Raw genomic sequence first — 25,449 nt, forward strand, 5'->3', positions numbered from 1 at the left:
AAGATAATAAAGCAAAGATAACTGGAAACTCCCCAAATATTTGGAAATCAGATGACACACGTAACTCGGAGATCAAAGAAGTCTTAAGAGAAATTAGAAATCATTTCAAAGTAAACAATGAAGACAATACAACTTATTAAAATGTGTGGACTATAGCAACAGCAGGCATTGGCATTTAAAAGAGACTGTATAGTATTGCATGCATTCATTAGAAAAGATAAAATGATCTCAAATCAAAACCTAAACTTCCACTATAGAAAACTAGACCAATATAAGTCTAAAGTAGGTAGAAAAAAAATGAATAGAGCAAAAATCATTAAAATTGCAAAGAGAAAACAATGGGAGAACAACCAAATCAAAATCAGGTTCTTTGAAAAGATCAAAAACATTGGTAACTCAAGCTATCAAATTACTAATATCAGATATGCAGGAGGAGTCACCACTTTTTTTTTTTTTTTTTTTTTTTTGTAGAGACAGAGTCTCACTGTACCGCCCTTGGTAGAGTGCCGTGGCGTCACACGGCTCACAGCAACCTCTAAGTCTTGGGCTTACGCGATTCTCTTGCCTTTGCCTCCCGAGCAGCTGGGACTACAGGCGCCCGCCACAACGCCCGGCTATTTTTTTTGTTGTTGTTGCAGTTTGGCCGGGGCTGGGTTTGAACCCGCCACCCTCAGCATATGGGGCCGGCGCCCTACTCACTGAGCCATAGGCACCACCCGGAGTCACCACTTTTGATGCTATGAAAATCAAAAGGATAATAAAATATTTAGAGAGTGAGTATATTCAATAAACTACAGTTTTAGTTACAAACTTCTGGTATCAACTTCTGGGCTTCATTAAAGCAAATTCAAGCAATGAGAAGGAATTAATGGAAGAACTTGCTTAGCGGAGGAGTCAATCCAGAGTGGATGATAAAGAGCCTCCCAGGAAGAAAATCGTAGTAAAGGAAAAGAGAATCATGGTTAAGTAAATCATGAAGCTGTAGTTCTAAGGAAAAAAAAAAAAAAAAAAGAACCGTTAAATATAACTGTATTTAACCTAGGGAAGATAAAAAAGCAAAAGAAAAAATATGGGCTAAAGACTCTATAGGTGTTTTTTGTTGAACTCCAGTCGTTGGGACATAAGCAACATGTTCCAAGAATGTGCAGACATTAACATAAAAAAGAGGCAATAATTATCTCTGGGACAACCATGTGGCTTTGATACCAGAAAGCAAAGAATTCCTGTGGGGAGAAGGAAAGTGGAGGTAACTAACTTTCATAATATTCATGATGAAATGGGTTAATGTATTACAAGCTGAGATGCTCACTTTTTTACCTCCCACTCTCTTTTTCAACCACTGAAACCACTCTTGTCATTGTTGCCAACACCCTCCATCCAGCCAAATCCTGTACTGTACTTTCCTATTCATTTACTCCACTCTGCAGCAGCAGTTGACAAGGGCGTCCACCTTTCTTTGCTGACTTTCATGGCAGTATATATACATGGGTTTTATTTTACCAATTGCTATGCCTTCCCTCCTCCATTTGGTAATTGTAATATATTTGCTACCTCTCCTTCGAGTTTCGTTAATACTGGCTTTATTCATTTCTTTATTTGTTTGATGTTCAAAAACTTTATATATGGACACTAAAATTTGAATTTCATATTTTTTATTTGTCATAAAATATTCTTGTCATCTTTTTAGCCTTATTTTCAACCACTTAAAAATGTAAAAACATTCTTAGCTTTCAAGATATACATAAACATCTAGCAGATTGGGAGCCATAAAAATATGGAATGCTTCATGAATTTGGGTGTCGTCCTTGTGCAGGAGTCATGCTAATCTTCTCTATAGCATTCCAATTTTAAAATATGTGCTGTCAATGCAAGCACAATACTGGATTTTATATTAATAATTTTTTTTTTTTTTTTTTTTTGCAGTTTTTGTCTGGGGCTGGATTTGAACCTACCACCACTGGCACATGGGGCCAGTGCCCTATTCCTTTGAGCCACAGGCGCTGCCCTATATTAATAATTTTTTAATTTATTGTCTCTTAAATTATGTGGAAAATTAAGAATGGAGTTGAAAAACTTTTTAATAATAATACTAGCTTTTGTAATTGCTCATGTATTGAATTTTATTGAAATCTTTATTTCTTCACTTGGCTTTGATGTACCAACTAGTGTCTTTTCATTTTACCCTGAAGGACTCCCTTTAGCATTTTTAATGGACCAAGTCTAGTAGGAAGGAAATTCTTCAATTTTTGTTTTCTTTAGATTATCTTTATTTCGGCTCCACCTCTGAACAACAATGTTGCTGAATAGGGGATTCTTAATTGTCAGGGGTTTGTTTGTTTTCTTTTAGCCCTTTGACTATAATGGCTCTGCCTTCTGGCTTCTAAAATTTGTGTTTATATAACTTTTTATAATTTTATTGAGGATCCTTTATATGTGGTGAGTTGTTTTTCTCTTATTTTTTCAATTTGAAAATTTGATTTTATTGTATCTCTGTGTGAGTCACTTTGTGCTCATGTAGGAGTTTGTTCATTGAGCTTCTTGATGTTTATATTCACGTCTTTCATCATAGTTAGGAAGTTTTCATCTTTATTTGTTTCAAATATTTTCTCCTCTCTCACATCCTCTTTGCCTTCTGAGACCGCTCCAGTGTCCTTGTTGATTGACTTCATGGTATCCAAGGACCAGTGTGCTGAGTTCACTCTTCTTCAATCTTTTTTTCTTTCTGGTTCTAAAGCTTAATAATTTTTATTGTGCATCTTCAATTTTCCTTCTTTTGTCTATTCAAATCTGCCTTAGAATCCCTGTAGTCATTTTATTATTTCATTTATTAGACTTTTCAGCTCCAGAACTTCTGAGGATTTTCTGTAATTTTCTGGATCTTTAAAAATATTTGTATTCATACATTTCTTTTTTAAGTTACCTCCAATCTTTCTTTAGTTCTGACATCTTTTTCTTTCTTTCTTTCTTTTCTTTTTTTTTGCAGTTTTTAGCCAGGGCTGGGTTTTTGGTCAGGGCTGGGTTTGAACCCACCACTTCCTGTATATAGGCCCAGCATCCTACTCCTTTGAGCCACACAGGCACAGCCCCATAGTTCTGACATCTTTCAGGCAGTTCTTGTAAAGTTTTTGTCTAGTAGATTTGTCATCGGGTATTTTTTCAAGGGGTAGTTTCTATTGACTTTTTTATTTATACTTTCCTGTATTTTTTTTTAACCTTCAGTTTGTGTTGAAAACTGTTCATTTAAAGCTAATCCTGTGATACATGTGAAAATCAGGTTTTTCCCCTTGCTTATGGGTTGTCTGTTTTATGTTATTGTTTATTGTTTGGGGTTTGTGATTACTGTAGGCTGTCTCCATGCCTAAGATCAGCTTGATGTGTAAATTTAAGGTTCTCTTGGGTCATTTCTGAGCCTGTGCCTTTCTCTTTGAAGGCAGGATTACTCACTAGTGTTCCTCATCTATGTAGTTGCTTTTAAATACTCTAGTTTTATTGTCTGGCTCCTAAAGAGGGAAAGAAAAAGACAAAAATGGAGCTGGGTTAGAGAGAAAGGGCATTAACCTTTAATTCACTAGAAGTCACTTCAGCCTGGGGAAGAGCACCTGTCAACTGGGAAAAATGTACAACAAAGGCCACCTACTACTGTTGCTGCACCTCTGTGATAAAGGCAGCAATTCATAACCTGGACACAAGTCTCCAGTATTCAGGAAACAGTTGCCTTATTGTCCACTCAGACTTTCACAAGCTGTACTCAAGATGTTCCTGGAATAGCTGCACAACCGGCTGCCGCAGCTGCTATTATGCTAAAAGTTGAGATCAACCAAAATGAGCCATAATTTACCACCATATCCTTCCCCCAGAAGGTGCAAGCCTTCAATAAATTTCAGAGCTCCAAATAGTTATATCAGACATATTTTGCCAATGAAATTGTATGGGTGGGGAGACAGATTACTGTTTTTTCTATTCTAACGTTTTTTCCAGCATCCTCTCTAATCTGTATTTAAACATTACTATTTTCCCTTACCTTGGTAAAAGAATTACTCATTACTAATAATCCCCTGAAAATGTTTACAAATAACTTTGTTTTGCTAGAAATATGGATACATTCTAAAAAGTATAACTGCATATAATTTATTTATTTATTATTTTATTTTTTAAGTTGGCAAAAGTGCTATAAACTCACCAGAAATTGATTTTAAAGAATGAGAAACTAAGCTAATGGAAGTTTAAATTTAAAAGCCAAAGTAATTGGAGGCTATGAATTATTTTCTATTGTGAATGGTACTAAAAGTGAATGAAAATGGGTAAAATTCATATAACGAACAATTATTTGTAAATAAAGAGTATATGGCAGATCATTGTTTTATACCTATAGAAGATATTTTTATGTACTCACTATATAACTTTTATATTAAGAAATTGACAAAGCTTTCAGATGAATATCATTATACCATTTAAAAGTAAACATCAGAAATTGTATGTGTAATGATTTCCTTTTAATATTTTTGACACTGGGTAAAATTAAGTCTTGAGCTTTTTACATATAACTAAAGCTAGCACTTTGAAAAATTTTTAGGAAAAATTAACTAATAAATGACAAAATGTTTATAACTGAAATATGCTTGAATGATCTAAAAACTGTTAAGTTGTTATTTTTATGGCTATTTAGATTGCGTACACAAAAGCAATTTTTAGTATTGGCACCAAGGTTTTCATGTGTAAGACATTATTCACAGTATGTTTCCTGTTACTTTGCATAGCATTATTCTTTGTGAAAAAATTTTGGCCTCAGGGGGAATATTGCAGTTGAACACGCAGCAATATATTTTTGGTGTGGAGCCATAGTACCATGGTTTAATTTTTTTAAAATTACTTTGGCAATCAACAGAGCTAAGGTAAGAGAGAGAATCTCACACACACACACACACACACACACACACACACACACACACACAAGAGAAAGAGAGAGAGTGAAGGAAAGAAGGGAATAAATTGCAAAGAACATAAACACTTCAATTTTATTTTTGAAGTCAGAGAGTCAATTTTTTAACAGATACAAGAAAACTACCTGATTTTATTTTTCTAAATTATTCCTCGCTTATCTAAGTTTTGTTTATTTTTATTACATACATAAACTATCTATGATTTATATACATTATAGACATACATTTATATACATAATCATTATAAATTATATACATTTATATACATTATAACATTCTAGAGAAAGACTTCAAATTTGTGATAAGAGTAAAATGCCATTTTGTGAGATAATTTCATAATTTCATAATAATTTCATCTCACAAAATTTCATTTTGTGACATTATATTATCATGAGTCTAATGATAAGAACTATAGAACTCCTGTTAGTTCTTTTGAAATTGTAATTTGTTTTTCTAGAAAAAACTGTCACTATCAGTGAGGAAATTGCTGTTTTGAAATTTTCCCAGTTTTCAAACTAATGCGTACAGGTTGTCATACGTTCGTGTTCACATTATCACTATGTACGTGTTTCAGTACCTCATAACTCTAATTATAATTACCTTTCTGCCCTTCCAGTTGTCGGGTGTGAATGGGACTTTCTCTCATCAAGTGTAAATTGCCTTGTGTTCAGTAAAAAATAAATAATTGAAAATATATTTCTTGAATTAAATATGCTACATAACAATATTAATATTAGTTTAAATACACTGGCTTAAATTTCAAAATATTTACGAGTGTGCATATACACAAAGATCTGGCAAGTTAATTTTTACATATTTTAAATGAGTGTTATGAAATTCTAAATATCTTAAAATCTTAATGTATTTCTATAAGTAAGCAAAGAGGGAATATGATTCTGAGTTTGATCTTTTTCAAATAACACAGGTGTATGGGCTCTTTGTAAAGATAAGTAGTGCATGAATGCATTTTTGAAAAATTTGTAATAACAATTTCAACTTGCTTATGAAAGAATATATATCCAAAATGGACTGCCTATGCATTTGCAAATGTCCACTGAATATATGATCTGCCATCTCTCTCAATATATCTTCAGTATCTGCATTTTCTTTGGTTTCAGTTCTTAACCAAAGCCTATTGCTTCCATGTGAAATGTTTCCTTTGAAGTCAATGGAAGCTCTGCATTTGGGAGAGATTCATGGTGTGTGGAGAGAGATGAGAATTGCAAATGTGGTTTTGAAATATCATAAAAAAACATACTTGTTCAAAAATTTAAACAACTGAGCCTAGAATTGATATATAATATCAATGCATTTATATTCCAAAACCTCAAACATGACTCAATTTTTTGTTTTGCTCAGGGTTATTCTTTCTAATATCTCTAAAGTATGAAATTGCAAATACCAGCAACAACCTCAATGAGTTCTAATTTATTTACAAGACTATATAAGCAACAGCATTTCAATTCCGACTTATCTACCTAAAAACTGTTAGAACCCCAACTTTCTAAAAATTTCTTCCCATACTCCTTGTTTTTTTTCTCTGCTGTACTAGTCTGTTATTCTGTTTGTTTGTTTGAACAGTCTTGCTCTGCTAACCATGGCTAGAGCGCATTGGTGTCAGCATAGATCTTTGCAACCTCCAACTCCTGAACTAGAGCAGTCCTCTTGCCTCAGCCTCCTAAGCAACTGGGATTACAGGAGTATGTTACCATACCCAGCTAATTGTTTATAGAATCTAGATTTGCTTTTTCCCAGACTTGTCTCAGACTCCTGGCTACAAGCAATCCTCCCTCCGTATCCTTCCGAAATACTAGGATTACAGTATGAGCCACTGTGCTCAGCCCTGTTATTGTTCTTACCCTGAACATTCCTCTCTTGCCAGTTTTCACAACTACTTCTCCATTTCTCTTCACAAAAAATCTTCTAGAGATTATCAGTAATTGCTCTCTATAAAGCCTTGTCTCCCTTTCTTAAACTCACTTCAAACTGTTATCCACACCAATCTACTGGTCATTAAAAAGTCACCAGTGAACTCCACAATACTAAGTCGAATGATACATTCTCAGTCACATTCAAACGTTATTTGGCCTCGTTGACTATCTACTCTTCCTCAACACACTTTCTCACTGAGTTGTAGTTTTTAACGTTTTCCTATGTTTTGGACATTCTGGAACCCTTTTCCCTCTGCTGTTTCTTTCTTTTCCTAACCATTACTTCTTATGCCCAAGCTCTCAATTAGTTCTTAGGTATCTCCAGATTCATTCTTTTGTGGATCTTATGCCATCTTTAAATTTTAAATATTGCTTGAACATGCAATTCCCACATTTTATCTCCAACTTCAATTTCCTTTGAACTTTCAGTTTCTTTGTCCTGTAGTTTAATACACATATCTAAGTGAGCATCTAACCCTGAACTTCTTTTTTTCTTCTTAATCACACATGAAGAAACCATACTCTTCTTAGTCTCCCATCTCATTAAACATACCATTCTTCTAAATGTTCAGACCCTAAGTCCTAGGAGTCATGATTAACTCACTTTCTCCAACTTTCCATTCTATCCATGAAAAATATTAAGGCTCTGTATTTATAGTGTATCTATAAACTGACTACTTCAAACCACCTCCGTGGCACCCTCTTCTCCAAACCACAATCAACTCTTGCCTAGATTTTTATAACTGCTTCATTATTGCTCTTTTCTAATTCTATGATTGTTATCCTTAGTATATTCTGTATATATTGTTAGCCTATTACAGTTAAAACAAAACAAACAACCAAATATGTCATTTCTTCCATCAGAACCCTCCAATAGCTCAAGTTTTTATATGAGCCTAAATGGCTTAACATAACCTACCTACCCAATTACCACTGAGTATAGATATCACACAATCTATTCTTTCATTCAACCTGGCTATTTGATAACTTTTTGAACATGTCTGTGAAGCCTTAAGACCTTTGGACATTCTTTCCCCTATACTTGGAATACTTCTAATTCTCAAAGTTCCAAAAGCTGGAAAGTTCATGATCAAAGCACTGGCAGATTCATTTTTGTTGAAGACAGTCTTCCTGGCTTTCGAATGGCTGCCTTCTTACTACTTCCTCGCTTGGTAGAGAGAGAGATATTTCCGGTCTCTCTTCTTTGTATAAGAACATTAATTCTACCATGGCTCCCTTACCATCATAAACTCATCAAAATCTTATCATTTTCTAAAAGACTGACCTCCAAATATCATTGCATTGCATGTTAAGGCTTCAACATTTAAATTTCAGGTAGGCACAAACATTTACTCCATAACAGCACCCTGTTTAAATTTCATTCCTTTCTCTTTTTCCAAGCAAGCCTCCACTTATCACCATATATGTGTATAACGTACACCTATACACACAGATACATGTATGTGTGTGTATATATGAGTGCTAATGAATTCTACATAACTAATATGTAATCAATATATAATATGATTTATGTATTCTATAATGTTGAATCTTTTTATTCACAATCTTCCCACATAAAATATGTTATATGAAAGCAGAGGTTTTGTCTATTTTATTCTCTACACTTATCAGTGGAAGAGTACATAATGGATTATATATAAATATTTGTTGAATAAATGGAAGGACTTCCAATTAGAGCACATCCCCCAGTAGAAAACATTAATTTGTAAATTAGTTGATTGAAAACTACTGAATGATAAATGTGTTGGTTTTGCAAATTTTCCTTTATTCTCCTCAGAGAGAGGAAAATGGGTGAAATTCATGGTTTTAGCCATTTCATGCTCTATAGTTAGTGTTTAGTTTTCTGTTAATAACATCTTTGCTTATCTAAAGGTCACAAAAATTTGCTATGATTTATTCAGTTCTAATTTAATTTAATTTAATTTATTTTAAATAAAGTTTTAATTTTTATTTTATTTTTTTTCATTCAAGTCCAAAGTATATCTGAAATTATTTGTTGTTTTATTTGCAACATGATGTAGATATCAAGTTATTTTATCATTAAAATGTATCATGTTATTAAGTAAAAACTCTGGTCTTTAAACTTTGTGTTCTTCAGAAATATTCCAACTGTTTCTGGCCATATGCATTGTGCTTCAGATGGCTGTGGGACATCCATATGCCACAGGTAAGTAGGCTGTAGATGCTAATCTTCCCTTGTTTAGAGAAGGAAACAAGTTATAGAGATCAGTTGAAGCCATGAGACTAGAATAACGAGGCATGTGAAAACAGAAAAGGAGCAAGGGGATCTATTATAAGAATCTATTAATTGCTGACATTTAAGCAGAAAGGTATAAAATCTTCAATAGCCAAGGAGGTAGAAGGAAAAGAAGAAGTGAGAATTGTCACTGAAAACAAGGAGAAGGCTTATATTTTCAGAATGTCTCAAAGGCCTATATTTTAAAACATTTTTTTTCTTTATAGCTTTTCAAAAGTCTCTTAAATTTTAGGGATTACCAGTCCCATCCAGACAACTTTTAAGTACATTAAAAATCCTAGCCAGTCAACTAGCTAGTCAACTAAAAACAAGTCAATTAAGGCAACAAATAATGAAGATGATATACACATACATTAGTTTATTTTCATTTAAATCATGTAAATACGTGTTTAGTTTATTTTCATTTAAAACATGACAATATGTGTTACCCATCCTAGACTATAACCTATTAGAGGCACCAATCTTTTACCACAGAAGAGAGCAAGAATTGCTTGTATCAGAAATAACCAAGGTTGTAATCTAGCTTCTTTGACTTATTAATTTGCCTTACATTTCAATTTATATAAAACCTACACTTAGCCAGACTTCTGGAAGAAGAAACTGTGAATCCATGGAAGTTAGTTTGTGGTCATAATAGTCTGAGCAAGAAACGCTAACAGGAAAGCTGGGTTTTTGAGAGAACAGAGAAAAAGCTGACAGGCAACCGAATTTCCTCACATATGGCCTACCTTTCCAATGTTAAATGTTGGAAAGCATATTTATTTTTATAGACAAGAGTGGTAATTCCCTCATAGCTCAATTGGGAATGCCCCATAAAAATACATCTATTATTGAAACTTTAATCTCTAGACATTAAACCCTAAGACTTAAGCTTTAAAAAATTTTCACTACACTAGATATTGTATCTGTAAAAAGTCACTATATGTTTGGAGGGGAATATTATGTCATTTCTATACAGGAACACAAATCAATATATAAAAATATTCTTTGCATCATCTATATGGGTGAAATAGAAATTAAAGTATAAAGTAACTCACCTTGTGAGGTCATCATCTTATGATTCAATAATACTACTGATGTACACAGGGGAAAATCCAGAAAATGAGGAAAAGTCACTTGGGAACTCAGGTATAAAGACCACTACCTATGTAAAACGTACAGCTCTGCAGTGTAACCTTTCTATTTAAGAGTTTCTGACAGTTCATTCCAGTGACAGACATCATAATCACGTAGGTGCACTTTAAAAATGCAAGATCATGGTTTCTATTTCATTCTATTGAATCAGAATCTTCAGAGAATAGATCTAGAAGCATTATTAACAGAATACTCAGACGATATTTATGTATAATTTAAAAACTTTCATTTACTCATCTATGTGGGACTTGAATGCTTCAATCACAAAGAAGACATGTAGGGAAAAACACACAGAAAAAAAGTGATTTTTTTCTAGTAATGCAATTAAGACAAAAGAATATTTCCACCGACCATTGTGAATCCTTTTTAATTCTGTAAATAAATAAATAAATAAACAGAAAAAAAATTTCTTCTAGCATAGGGTAAAGATGACTCACCAAAGATTTTCATGGAATACTGGTAAGGGAAAGTAATCAGTTGGTATAATTTTAAGCATTTAAAAAAACATGAAATTTGATGGAAATATTTTAACTAATTATGTTAATGTATGAAAACTAAAATGATTTTTAACAAATGAAACAAAAGAGATATGCTTTTAATTATCCTGTTTAAAGAACACAACAAAGATGGAAAAATAAGAAAAAATATAATGTTAGTACTTTCATAATTCTCTATTTACATGTCAGCTTTGGGCTTATCTATTTGTTCTAACATATATTTGATGGAAAAATACCATTTAGATTATTAAATTAAAGATAAAGGAAAAAACTACCATGAAAATAGGGGTGAAGTGGTCTATGAGAGTTTTTGGAGAATTCAAAGGTTATGCAAATGGACTAAAAATGGCCAAGGAAAAGAATATATTAAAATGTGGGAGTTAATTTGTATACATGTGATGCTTTACATGGAAAAAATACACATAATAATTCATGAACAGATGCATAAACCATGAGAAAATTTTACATCTAGCATCATTATAGTTTCTAACTATACCATTCAGTTATAAGTTCCTAAATTATTGCCTTGATATTTTCTATACAAAAGAATAAAAACAGATTATAGAGTTTTACATCTCCATATCAAACTCTCAAAGTATTTATTCAAGAAATATTTTTTAAAAGTATTGAAGTGATGAAAATGAATTCCATATGGTACGCTTCCATATGCTAAAAGCAAACTTTATTTTTCTAATCTAGGAGAACATCTGTACTTTATAATACATTTTTGGGTATGTGGGATATTCTGTTTTAAATACCTAATGATTAGGCCACCATTGTCCACTTTTTCTTCAAAGGCAATAGGGCATTTCCAATCCTTTGTTTTAATTAGCCCAAAATTTGTAACTATGCTTTTTTGAGTTTTTCTTTTCATAGCTGTTCCCTATAGACAAGCATTCTACGTTCTGATAAGCCAAAGAGCTAAATGTTCTTTTGTATAGATCTTTCCCTTAGATCATGTCATTTCCACAACAAATTAAACTCACACATGTATTATTATTACCTGTTGACAAAGAAATTCAAGTCAACATGCTTTCTAACACTACACAAAACTTCTATTTTGTGCTGTTGAGTGACTCAAAGCATCTTGTTAACTAAAAATGTGTGGCTAGTTTTATTTTAGATAATTAACCTTCCATGTTCATATGTTTTTCTAATTAAAAATATACTTTTTGTTCTAATAAAAGTACATTTGTGAGAAAGAACGTTTCCATTAATTGTTGGTTTCGATATGATCATCTCAGTCATTAAGAAGCTGTATCCCAAAAATGTAAATGAGAAAATCTCTATAATGTTTTAAATTTTAATTTCAAAACTGTAAAATGTTAATGAATACAGCAATGCTCACAAATTAGCAATTAGTTACAAAACTGTCACACCACTGAAAAGGTGGACGAGATTGGTATATAACGACTTCCAACTCTCCCTTCTTCCTGTTCACACAGTTGCTTAATTTTACTCATCACTCCCCGAGTGTTTTCTCTGTAAGGCTGTTGATTACGTGGTCAGCAGTTGTTTTGTTTAATAAAATAAATTGCCAACATTTTAACATGCGTTTGCTTACATCTGTTTCAAAAGCTTTTATTGTGCACCTAGGTGTTAAAGCTTTCATCCACTGATCCATAAAAAACAGAACCAGAATCTGGCGATCGTGTGGATCTGCACATGTGTATGGATGTTATCAAGTTAATTGCCAACAATATTTTTCTGTTTCCCTCTCTCTGGGTCTCTGGGTCTGTCGCTCTCTTTGTGTGTCTCTGTCTCCTTCTCTATCTCTGTCTCTCTCTAACACACAAGCACAATTAAATCTCACAGATTACTCTAGGGCATGGGAGCCAATATAACAAGGTATCATAAGTGATTAAGTCTTTCCACTTTATGTAGCAGGCTTCAATCAGGTTATTACACTCTATTTTGAGGTTACAGCACTTACTTTAAGTGTGATGAAAATATGCATTTACATTTAACTAATTTTTTCAGGTGAAGGAAAAGGCAACATTTTACATTAAAAGAGAGAGAGAGAAAGAAAGAGAAGCTATTGCCCTGATACATTTTTTTAAGCTATGAGTCACTGCACTGCATTTAATTGTTTTATGGACATTGACGATAGAATCCTGTAACATTTTCTTCCCCTGCTTATCACTTTAGTAGATTGCTCGATTACTTTCTACTGATTAAAAATGCCTATTTCTTACTCAACTTTCTTCTTACAGTGTCAGTTGATATTTAAAAGCAATAGGTAATCCATCTCCCTTTCATAGTTCGTATAATTTTTGAAGATTTTATATGATTTCTAGGCAAGAATGGTCTTTATTCACCATGGTTTCCTATGTCTAGGCATCAGTGAAGTACTCATCAGCTTTACATTTATAATATGAATCCTTCAGCACCACACCAAACTAATGCCTGGTATCTCTTCTCTTTATTTTTTTTCTTTTTCTGGTGGAGGGGGAGTGGATTTTAGATGTGTTAGTTGGGCTCACAATCATGAAAAAGAAAACTTATGGGCCAGGTACTATGTCTCATGCCTGTATTCCTGGCACCCTGGGAGGCTAAGGTAGGTGGATTGTTTCAGCTCAGGAGTTCGAGATCAGCCTTAACAAGAGCAGAGACCTGTCTCTGCTAAAAATAGAGAAAATAGTTGGGGGTTGTAGGGGGCTCTTATAGTCCCAGCTACTCAGGAGGCTGAGGCAGCCTGATTGCTCAAGCCCAAGAGTTTGAGGTTACTGTGAACTATGATGCCATGGCACCTCCCAAGGAAACAGTGAGACTCTGAAAAAAAAAAACAAAAACAAAACTGTGATACTACAGATTATAATCTTGCCAAATTTAGAATTAAATATATCAACTATCAGTATCTCTTACACCTGTAGTAAGGAAAACCTCTTTAATTAAAATGTTGATGGTAAAAGAACAAGTTGATTTAAAAAATATTATTTGAAAAATTGTGAAATTCAAAGCATTTGCTTTGAAAAAAGGGAGAACACAGAAAACTCATATTTACTTTTTAAAAGAAAATATGCATGCTTTGAGCATTGTACTCCAAGAAGGATACACTTTCAAATCAAAATAAGATGTTCACTTCACTTTGTTATTTAAAAAACATGTTTGTTTTGTTTGTTTGTTTTTGTTTTGTTTGTTTGTTTTGAGACCCAGTCTTACTCTGTCATCCTGGGTAGAGTGCTATGGTTTTATACCTCCAGCAACATCAAATTCTTGGGTTCAAGTGATCCTCTCACCTCAGCCTCATGAGTAGTTGGGACTACTGGCACCCACCATAATGTGTGGTTAGTTTTTCTATTTTCAGCACAGAAGAGGTCTGTTTCTTACTTGGGCTGATCTCCAACTCTGGAGCTCAAACAATCCACCCACTTCGGCCTCCCAGAATACCAGGATTATAGGCATGAGCCACCTCGCCCAGCCTTGAAAACATGTTTTAAAGATTTTAATCACAATATAGTCATGTGCCACATAAAGACATTCTGGTCAATGACTGCATATAGGGCACAGCCCCACAAGATTATAATGGAGCTGAAAAATTTCTTCACCCAATTATGTTGTAACTGTGTGGCCCATGTAATACCTTTTTAATGTTTAGATATGTTTAGATACACAAATACTTACCTTTGTACTATGATTGTCTACAGTGTGCAGTATAGTAAGATGCTATACAGGTTTGTGGCCTAAGATATAAGCAATGCTATATAGCCCAGGTGTATAATAAGCTATAATGTGTAGCTTTGTATGTTACTGGACAAAGAGGGTCCAGCCACCTATCACTGTCAGCCAATATGCACACAAGGAGTAGGTCTACCAACGTTTGGGAGAAGGCCAGTGATTCTGGAGAACATTGAGAGTCGCCTCTCTGACACTGTTGTGCTCCTCCATTTCCAAAACCAGTTTTATACATAAAAGCTCAAAGCAAAGGCCACATTAATCCTTATTTAAATAATAATCAGCATAACTCAGTGACCTATTATAACATTTCCAAGTCAATAGTCAATCCTCATAAACTATTCAAAATAGTCATCTTTAGAGTGGAAGATAAATTTATAAGAAAAACAAAAAATAGGATGGGAGCCAGGAGGTGAAGATCTTATTCTTACTATATGCACTCTCACAGGGACACTGTATGACGTTAACACTGTGATGAAACTGCCTGATCACTCACTTCTCAGAATGTATTCCCCTGGTTAAGTGACACGTGACCGTAGTTACATTTGTATTTGTGCAGTTAACATGTAGACCCAACAAAATCAAGGCCCTAATACAGATTCAGAGAATAACCTAGGTAAGTCTCAAAAAATCCTTAGTTTAAATTCCCTAAGTCATGATTCTTTTAAAAAACCACAGAAAGAAAATTAACTTATTTAAGAAGACATTGGAGTTAAGAAAAAAGTGAAAACACACACTGAGTCTGTATGATAAAGTCAAAAAATATTGTTCATAAGAATAGACAAGATTTAGCTTTTGATAGTAAGAGAGCACATGGTTCTTTACATCTATGAAAGACAAAGATTCACAGAGAAAATTATAAGAGCAAGATAAAAATATAGTAAATCAAAAACATTCAATAGGATACCTCCTAGGAGTAAAAAAATAGCTTAGGAACCTATTAAAACTTGTTAATTTGGAAGCCTTTGTGAATGGTATAGTTGAATTTTTATGCAGGGAAGTACCAAGGATGAATTGTCTAAGTTGTCACTTACATGGCATTTAAGGATTTGGCATCAGCAGAGTTAAACTATTCCTAAATATACACAAAAACATTTCACAATGGTCCTTCTTCAATAAATTAAATGTTTCAGGGAAAGCTGGGTGATATAAGAGAATTTTCTTGGATTATAGAAATCTCTACAACCCCCCAAATGAATGATTTTGTTGATGAGAACACCAATTACTTTAATATATTTAAGAGAATCACATTGAAATAAAATGACTATTGCTATCAATATTTCTATTTGTACATATAGTGCCCAATGATATGATTATATAGTATATGCTAAGTACCCACATGTATTATTTTAATGCACTTTCACTTAATTTCCAAATTAATTGGAGTTATGCATGAAACAGTGTTGGTGAGATAGATGAGGGAAGGCTCAGTGAAACATTTAGTGCAGAGAAAATAGAGTGTTCTCAGACAGAAAGTAAATGACAACGCATTTTCAGAAAATTCTGAGAAAACTAGTGTTTTTCCATTATAAAATATTAGAAGAGGGAATGAAGGTGAGGATAATCAGGTAAAACAAAGGGCCAAGTGTTGGTCCAAGGGGTAAGTCGGGAGGAATATTGTTTACTATGCCTCTGAAGTTCATTCCTGTTCTGCAGGAAGGAGGCATCAGCTGAATAGCACTAAGCCAGACAAAAGCATAGTCATGTTTGCCTTTTATAAAGTTCCCTCTACTGTAAGTATGAAGAAAACTGGAATGACGGGACTAGGGATAGAAAAACAAAGTAGTCAAACTGACAAGATCTTCAATTAAGCCGCTTTTGATGAAGACAGATGAAAGAAGGAAGATAAAACTTATATTTTGAAAAGTCTGTGGGATTTGGCACATGTTTCAAAGTGAAAAGACTGGAAAAGTAAAGGCCCAAGATGTCTTAGAGATGTGCAGTCAATTCTGAAGAGTACAACCAAGCTGTAACAGACTTTTAGAGAGACTTGAGTTTTACATAATGTTCTATATTACAATACAAATAAAATAAAAAGGATTAGTTTTTCTCACCCTGACATGCAGAAGATGAGGGTAAATTTTTGGATAATTGGGAACTAAAGAGGTTTTTCAAGATTCAAGGGGTATTTTATTCTACACTGCCCCCTTTTATTACTACTATATTTAGTGTATTTGTTTAAATTTATGCCATAGTTCAAACATACTTGGAAGATTATACTCCAAGATAACATACATTGCACAGTATACCATACAGCCATTTTGCTATCAGAGGCCAGAGTTTTAGCAATCCCCAATGGAGAATGGAGAGTTGGCAAGGGAATTGAAGACATTTACAGCTTAAATTAAAATCTGGTTCATTAGCACTGAATGCAGAAGCAGCTAGAATCATAGAATAGTCACTTCTGGGGACTGACCTCCCTTAAGAATTTTTTTATCTCTTCCCAAGTAGAATGAAGTTAAATGAGCACTCCACTATAAAATTCTTGCTTGCACATTAGACAATACCTTTACTTTAAATAACTATGGGAGAATCGTGTGTGTGTTCATGTGTATGTATATGTGCATGTCTTTGGTTGGAAAGTAAAGGGCTATGAAAGAACTTGAACATCTGTCTGGACTGTATGTGTGCTATAAAATATGTAAAACTGGAAACCATCATAGACACTTGAACAAAAAGAATTTCACAAAAAAGCAATACTTTTGGCTGAGCACAGTGACTCACACCTGTAAATCCCAGCACTCTGGAAGACTGAAGCTGGTGGATTGCCTGAGCTCACAGGTTCGAGGCCAGCCTGAGCCAAAGCAAAACCCCACCTCTAAAAATAGCCAATTGTTGTGGCGGGCACCTGCAGTCCCAGCTACTGGGGAGGCTGAGGCATAAGGACCACTTAAACCCAAGAGTTAAAGGTTGCTGTGAACTATGACACCACGACACTCTACAAAGAGTGACAAAGGGAGACTCTTCAAAAAAAAAAAATAGAATACTTTTGAGGAATAATTTATCAGTATTCTGAAAGAAGTTTTCACTGGAATAAAGGTCATAAAATGAATAAACCACACTTCCACACCATGATGTAGACACTAATGGGAGCGCCTTTAAATCAAAAGGTGGCGATCACAAATTCCTTTAGCACCCAGCAAGATAATGTAATTGTACAGACTAGAACAACTTAAGTTGAATAGGGTATAATGGGAATTAGCATCAATTGGTAGTATTTTTTCCTGCTTAAAAATAATCTGAGAAGGGGCAGTCTCAGCATCTTTCATCCATCATCAGTTCCACCACTTGCTTTAATAAGCATAATAATTATTTGTATGCTTTTATACAAAATGGAAAGAGACAGGGGACAGTCTCCCTATCCCAAGACCTACAGAGTAGGAAAGTATGAACAAGGATATATTTATATGATATATTATACATAATATAGAATGTTTTATTTATAATGTATTATCTCTTGTGAATCCTTTATTTTCCAGGACAAAACTAAAGATTTGAAGTGAAGAGGCTTTTCTAAAGTTAAACAGTAAGAGTAGACTTAGAAGTAAAATGAGCCGCTCCTTCTTGAAGTCTGTTGCCCTTAAATATGATACTGAAATAGTGTAGTGATTCATGCCATACATATGTCATTGGCCATAACAAGTTATGTGACCATGATCAATATCAACGGACAGACTGTGCTCATGGCAAGTCATCATAAGGCACGTAGGCTGGGTGTGGGAGCTGTGTGTGTGCATGTATGCACGCGTGTGAAGGGTAGAGGCCAATCATGCAATCATGCAATGGACCACTCTATTTGCTCTAACTTATGATTTAGAATGCCAGTAATATTTTGTAAGATGACTTAGTGTCGAATGGATAGGGAAATAATAAGTATGTTTCTTGTAGGTGTTGTGACTTAAAATATATATTTAAATATTGGAGAAATTATTTTATATTTTAATTCATGAAGCTTCTTATATTTAAAATAGAAAACATTTTCTGACTCCAATCAATGGGCCTTTCTTTTATTTCCTTTCCTCTCTCCATTCCAGGAAAATAAAATTAACATTATTTCATGGCTAGTTATTAAGAATACAGAATATAAGGTCAGATTACTCTCCCCCCCCAAAAAAAATCATGCCGTCTATTCATTGTTTGATTTAGTGCACATTATTTATTTTCTCTAGGCCATATTTCCCTTGGATATATAACACAGCAATACTAGGTTAAAAGACACCTAAAAAGGTTGGAAGGAATAAATAGATAAAGTAGGAAAATCACTCAGCAAAATACATGGCACATAGTAAGTGCTCAATAAAGGGCAGTAATTATTAGTTATAGAAGGAAATTTTTTCAAAATCTTCAAAAACAAATGTAAAAAGAGTAGGTCTAAATTGCTTTTCCAGACACAACTTTTCCTTTGGTTAAAAAACAAACAAACAAACAAACAAAAAAACAAATAATTGTGTATTTTTTAAGTAGGTTTCGCCCAGTCATAAATAATTTAATTGAATATGACTTTCTCCCCTTGTGACATGAAAAGTACACCTAGTCCAAAAAGTTTCTATTTCTCTGCATAGCCAACTAAAATTGTTCTATTTGGAATGAAAAATAATACTACTGAAATGATTCACACAGAAAGGTTTATTTGTCATAACACTCTTTTCTATTCAGTGATCAACATTGAAATATCACTTGAAATGATCTCAATGTAAATAAGGAGAAATGTGACTTACATAGTCATGAAACACTCTATGTATTTATGTTATACTTGTACATATTTGTGGTCAAAAATATAGTAATGTTTTTTAATCAAATAAAAACATTTTAAAGATTCTGTTCTACATCCCACTGTTTAAAGGCTGTGTAAAGTCACAGAGATTCCATTGTCTGCGTATAGTATTTTATAAGGTGATAGGCTAAAAGCATGAGGAACATTGCCTAGAAAGCTGAGTTCACAAATGGTCTTACTGTATATTGAAAAAATATGTAACTAATTTGATTTTTTTAGGTTCTTACTTAGAAAAGATACAAACCAATATTGCAGCAATTACTGCAAAGTAAAGATTCTACAATATCGTAAAAGATAATCCTAGAAAGAAAAGGGAAAGACCCATTGCCTTTAATATTCAATAGAATACTAAAAAGAGGTTAGAAACCTCAAATCAGAAAAATGTGATAAATACAGAACCAGTGCATTTCAATAGATCAAATAACATAAAATGAAAACTAAGATTTTCTAAAAGCTAAATGAAAATAGCTACTTGGTACCTAATAAGTGTAACAAGCTTAGGAAAGAATAAATCCCTCACTGTAAGAAATTCTATTTGAATCAGTTTGTGCTAGAGAATTCTAATTCTTTCAAAACACTATCAAAAGAAAGACTAAATTTGCTACATGGAAAAGTTTACGTAAATGTGTAAGCAACAAGATTTTTTATAGTGCCTATTATGGAATCATTCTCAAAATACATGCATTACAATGTGATGCTCATTGCTACCATCCAATACCTAGTCTCAAGCAAAAATAAATGGGAAACTGAGCTATCATTTCCTGGCAATATCCTAACACGGCTTTCTCCCCCCTTTACAGATATTCCCCAGTCACAAAGACAAAGACCTTTTCTGCTTCTCATCCTACTGATCTTCCTCCGTCTCTTCCTCCTCCCTCTTTTTTCTTGTCACCAACATCAGGCTCTATAGATACAGACCCACAAATGAACAAAGGTAAGTCATATCATTATCAAAGTTCTATGCTATTAGAAACTGGGTTAAATTCTAACAATTCAGAAACAACCCAAATTCAGTTTTCAACATACCTAACAGGGGAGAAAGAAACTTTCGATATAAGCCGAAATCTCAAATCGGAGCAGAAAGGGGGCCAAGAAGAAAACAGGAAGGAAGGTAGCTCATTAATTGGCTGTTAAAGAGTGAATAAGCTTTCGAAGTAGAGAATTTATGAGAAGGGAATTCCAGAAAGACAGATCATTGTATGTAAACACATGCTGCTTTAAAGACAACAAATGCCTAAGAATAATAGTACTCAAGCCGGAAAGTGGAAGGAGTCTACCTCCGGCTGGATCACCTGTTGGACCTTGGATCAAGCCTATCTTCAGACTTGCCTAATATTAGGGGTCACTAAATCGTAATTACGTTCTGTTTCACAATAATGCCTTATTTTGTTTCCTTTTATGATTTGCTACTGAAATCCCACAAAATTTGAAATATGCTTTTCCCTGAGACCAGAGTCAAATGATCCTTCTGAAAATCCTGTATCACAGGATTCACTCCTATATCACAGGTACTGGTTTTAGTAAATCGAATAATACTAAATGTATAGACACACCCATTTACTACACAGAATGGAAAGTTGTCTAAAATGAGTGGTTCTGCCTGTGTGTGTTGAGATTAAGGCAACATGAAGATGCAATTATTGGCCAATTTAATCTTGAGAGAAAAAAGAAGGAAGTCCTAGGAAAAATGAAAGTAAAGCTCTAATGTCTATAAATGCTATTATGATCCTGTTATGTTGTTCTTTTATTTTCTTAGACTATATTTGTTTTAAAGATAGCTTAACCATTGGTATACTAGAGTATATTGACCCCATTCTAACTTTTGGAACCTTGATAATTAGTCTCTAAAATATTTAAAATTGATTACTATGAAATAATTAGAAACTATGTTCTCACTTTTTTGTTTGCAAGTTAATTTAATATTTATAACATCAGCTGTATATATATATTTAGTTTAGAATGGATGCAATGAAGCAAATAAATAGCCTTACACAGTTTGACTCTCACTTCTCAGAATCGTTTATAAATTAAAATAAATAAATAAATATATTAACAAACATGAATAAATACAAATTGATGAGAGATTTCTTGTAGATGTTTATGAAGCCCAGAATTCTAGGGTTTCTGGATTCATTAGCTCTGCATCCACAATTCAACAGGAAAGACTGAAGATGGAGCCCTCAAAGGGTTAATGGGGAGGGATTTACAAAAGAAGGGCAAATAGAAGTAGGGAGCAATAAAGTCAGAGGTCCAGGGGGGTAAAAGAGGGAAAGAACACACCCAACTTTAGGAGACTGTGTTTAATATGGGGCTTGAACAGTGGACCCGCTGACACATACCGAGGGCTAAGGCGGGATGTTCGGAAGTCAGCAACAATATCACTAGGGCAGGTTTGCCTGGTGTTCTGACAGGAGGAACTTCTACTTGACTCCAACTTTCACAAATATGGCCATTAAAATCCTGGCTTGAAGCAATAAATTGCCCCCAGGAAGATGTCTCTCCCTACTTTCTCTACTCCCCAGTCTTACCTGCATGTCCTTGATGACCTTCTTGTTTATTTATTTTCCACTTGGTAAGCCCCACCTTTATAAATAATTTAGTGTCTGCCAAGAACGGAAATGACCAATGTGGCTATAATACTTGTTGTTTACCTCTAGAAAATTTTGTGACATAGGAAAATCAATCCCATATTTTTGTGAATTATAACCAAATGATAGCATCATTTTCATTTTAACCTTTGTTAAAGTAAATCTACTAACCTGCATATTGCCAGATGCAGTTTTCCAGACTTTTTGCTATTAGTCAATCAACTTACACTCAATACGTTAAATAGCTCGTTGGAATCTACTAACCTGCATATTGCCAGATGAGTTTTCCGAACTTTTTGTTACTAGTCGATCAATTTACGCTCAAGGCACTAAATTCAAAAGAACTTTGCCATATGTTATTTCCAACCTTTTATCCCCAAAAGCAAATTTCAATGGAGAAAACTGGTAGCTATGTGAAGGGTGCAAAAAGCAAGAGCAACAGCAAAAGAAATAATCAGGATCTTATTCCACATATTAATCAAAAAAAGAGGACAGGTCTTCACTACAAATTTTTTTTTCAAAGTTGGAGGAGACTCTATCATTGTGATATAATTTTGTAATTATAAATATATATTTATAATATATATGTGTATATGTCACTTTATTCAAATTCACACACTACTTGAATATTTGAGCTTTTCATACCTTTGAAATTATAATTATAGGTATTGAAGTACTGGAATTGTGTTTTAAAAATGAATCAAAACAATCTCTGTCTATCCAGTGTAATTTCTGTCTGCCATGTTATTAACTCCCCAAAAGAGAAGGGCTTGTTATTGCAACACATTGGGCTGCAGAGCACAGGGTCCTTTTTATGCTCTACACACTCGCCCTTTGCGGAACTATACTTTGCAATTTACAACAGGAAATCCAATTCTATAAAAATCTAATTATTTCATATGGTAGACTCAGCATGACTCTCGCCTCCACTCTTTTCCCCTTTATTTGGCTGGGTGATGAGTGTATTTCCTCTGGAGGTTTATATTTTTTCAACCCGGCTACATTTTGAGAACACACACAAGAAAAGGGATTTGGCACACATCTTTTCCCATCTCCTCTCAGTAATTACAGTTAATGAAACTACGTGTGTTTTTTCACTTGTGTGGTCCTCGAGAAAAGAAAAAAAAGTTTATATTTTATTCCAAAAAATGTCATTTCAGTATTCTGGTTGGTTCAATATTATTATCTTTTTCAAGGGTAACACACAGATTCATTCCAAAAATATGTTAATAATTATGGCATTAACCAAGAAAGAAACCGCTATACTTCAGAATTAAAATTCGTCATCTGCTGCTCTGTTCTATAATAACTAGGTCATCAGTTTGGGTGCTCCTGCTTAACATGCATTCACTATCCATGTATATTCCCTCACCTAGAGGCCTGATATTTTTAATGAGATTATATCAAAGGATGTGAAGGCTGGAGAGTAGTAACATCATTTTGCTGGATAATTCCCAGAACTCTGATCCATTTCAGTGAGGCAATTAAGACTGCTGACTACAATAAATGATACTAAGAGATTATGGAGGTTTTGCTGCATGAGTGCATAGTTTAAAAAATAATTTAGGTTTACTTAACATAAAAAACGCTTCCAGAGGGGGAAAATGTGGATTTTTTTTTCCTTTTCATTTTTCAATTTAGCTGAATGCATTAGAGGTGATTTTCTCTTACTGTGTCTGTGTGGCACTTATGTGCACTCTGGTGATAAATGAATTCTTTGAGGTGTACTAGAAAATGTAGATTTGAAGTGTATGCTTTTCATACATGTCACTAATATCGATATTGTTCCTAGGCATTATGTCCACTGTGTTGTTTAGCTAGGGAAGACTAATAAGCCTAAAAAACGTTTTCATCAAAAGCTGTGCACATTTTAGCCTCTTTTCCCATATCAGCTGATTGTTACCATTGCCTCCAAAGACAATAAGAGAATTCCTGAAAACAAACACAGGGAAATCAAAGTTTGTTGTCTTCAAGAGTTAATTCCTACAGAGAGGTGACCTTTATCCCTACATTCTCACTCTGTTTTTATTTTATTTTATTATTTTTTTTTATCAAGCCTCTCCAAAGGGACTCATCATATGCAGGGTTCTATGAAGAGAAAAAGAAGAGCATTGTCCTTATCACCTCCTTCCAGAAAGTGGTAGAGTAATAGGACTTTGTAAGGCGAAATGAAGCCCAGTCTGATGGCTGCTGATTAAAAATTGACTCTGCCACATCAAAGAGGAGTTGAAGGTGAAAACGATGATCACTTCCCTCTCCCAGGGACTCTGCACCATTTCTTTTATTTAACCTTGAAAGGTTCTTTCTGAATAAGATAATATCCCTCGAGTCCATTCTGCCTTGGCAGCATGGAAAAATGTAGATCAGTGTGCCTATTCTTTATGAAAAAAAAAATGGGTTTTGTTAATGACATAACACTTTAAAGTGATGGCTTGGATGTGGTAAATGCTGAGAAATTAATTATAAAATGCTTCTTGGACTGCAGATCAAATTAATTGCCCATATACAGCTACTAAAAAGACTCCTGTAAACCTGAACTGCCTTTACTGCTTTTTCCTGATCATTTTCACCCTGAGATAAAATACAGTTGCCTATGTCTCTTTTTATTTTCACTGAGTTTTTGAAATGCTGGGTTCTCAGAAAGGTTGGCATTTGTTGTATTATATCCTTATACATAAAAGGATTTCAACATGTATTGCAGGTTTGTATTCCCTGAATGTCTTATGCAACCTATTTGGAGACACGGTCCACAGAGTATCTGGATGTCTAAGTGTGCGTGTACACAACACTGCAGGTGTGAATGTGTAAGTTGCATGTACACAACACTGCAGGTCTGGATGTCTAAGTGTGTGTGTACACAACACTGCAGGTCTGAAGGTCTAAGTGTACTTGTACACAACACTGCAGGCACACACAGAGGCAGTCTGACTAGACACACACATGCATGGAGTTGAAATATCTGTGAAAATGAGTTTTAGAAACATTCACATGTTTATGAACAAAATCAAAATATGAATTTACACAAAAATATGAAAGAAAGAAGCAAAGAAAACAACACTTTATTCTGCTTAAAAGCAATTAACAATATATGTAAAGAAACCATAAAAATTTGATACTTAGAAAGATGGCCATATATTCGTTTCCCCCGTTAGCCCTCACTTGTCATGACAGCAGACACTACTCCAGTAAGGCCATTTCCGGCTTCCTCAGTTCTGTTTATCATTGTATAAGTAAGAAATTTCTCATGGCTTTCCACAGAAATCTAAAACACACTTGAAATATTGGAGCATAATTAAGTTTTTCATAATTATGTGGAATTCTTAACATATATTTATGTATATATATTGTAAAAGAATAAAATAAAAATGGTATATTTAGGTAAATAAAATATTTTGAAATAGTAATTTTCTGAACATTTTTCCTTGAGAAAAAGTGGATCGTCACTTAGCTAACAGGCTATGTAGTTTACAGGTCCCATACTTTTCTTCTATATATTGCCCAATATTTATTTAGAGGAGATAATTGTGAATCCAAGAATAAAATTGTAAATACACATATAAGATGATGTATTTTTAATTTTAGCACATACAATCAGAAATGTATTATCATGCTTCTTATTTTTTTCTTGAAAT

At 33.9% G+C, this 25,449-nt stretch overlaps 1 non-coding gene across 1 annotated transcript; it reads right to left on the bottom strand.

Moving 5' to 3' along the window:
* Positions 1–1,768: 1,768 nt before the first annotated feature.
* LOC128564093 (U6 spliceosomal RNA) lies at positions 1,769–1,875 on the bottom strand. The gene has a single exon (XR_008373980.1). It is a non-coding gene; the product is annotated as a U6 spliceosomal RNA (small nuclear RNA).
* Positions 1,876–25,449: the final 23,574 nt, after the last annotated feature.

This window comes from Nycticebus coucang, chromosome 13, assembly GCF_027406575.1.
Source record: "Nycticebus coucang isolate mNycCou1 chromosome 13, mNycCou1.pri, whole genome shotgun sequence".
Lineage (NCBI taxonomy): Eukaryota > Metazoa > Chordata > Mammalia > Primates > Lorisidae > Nycticebus > Nycticebus coucang.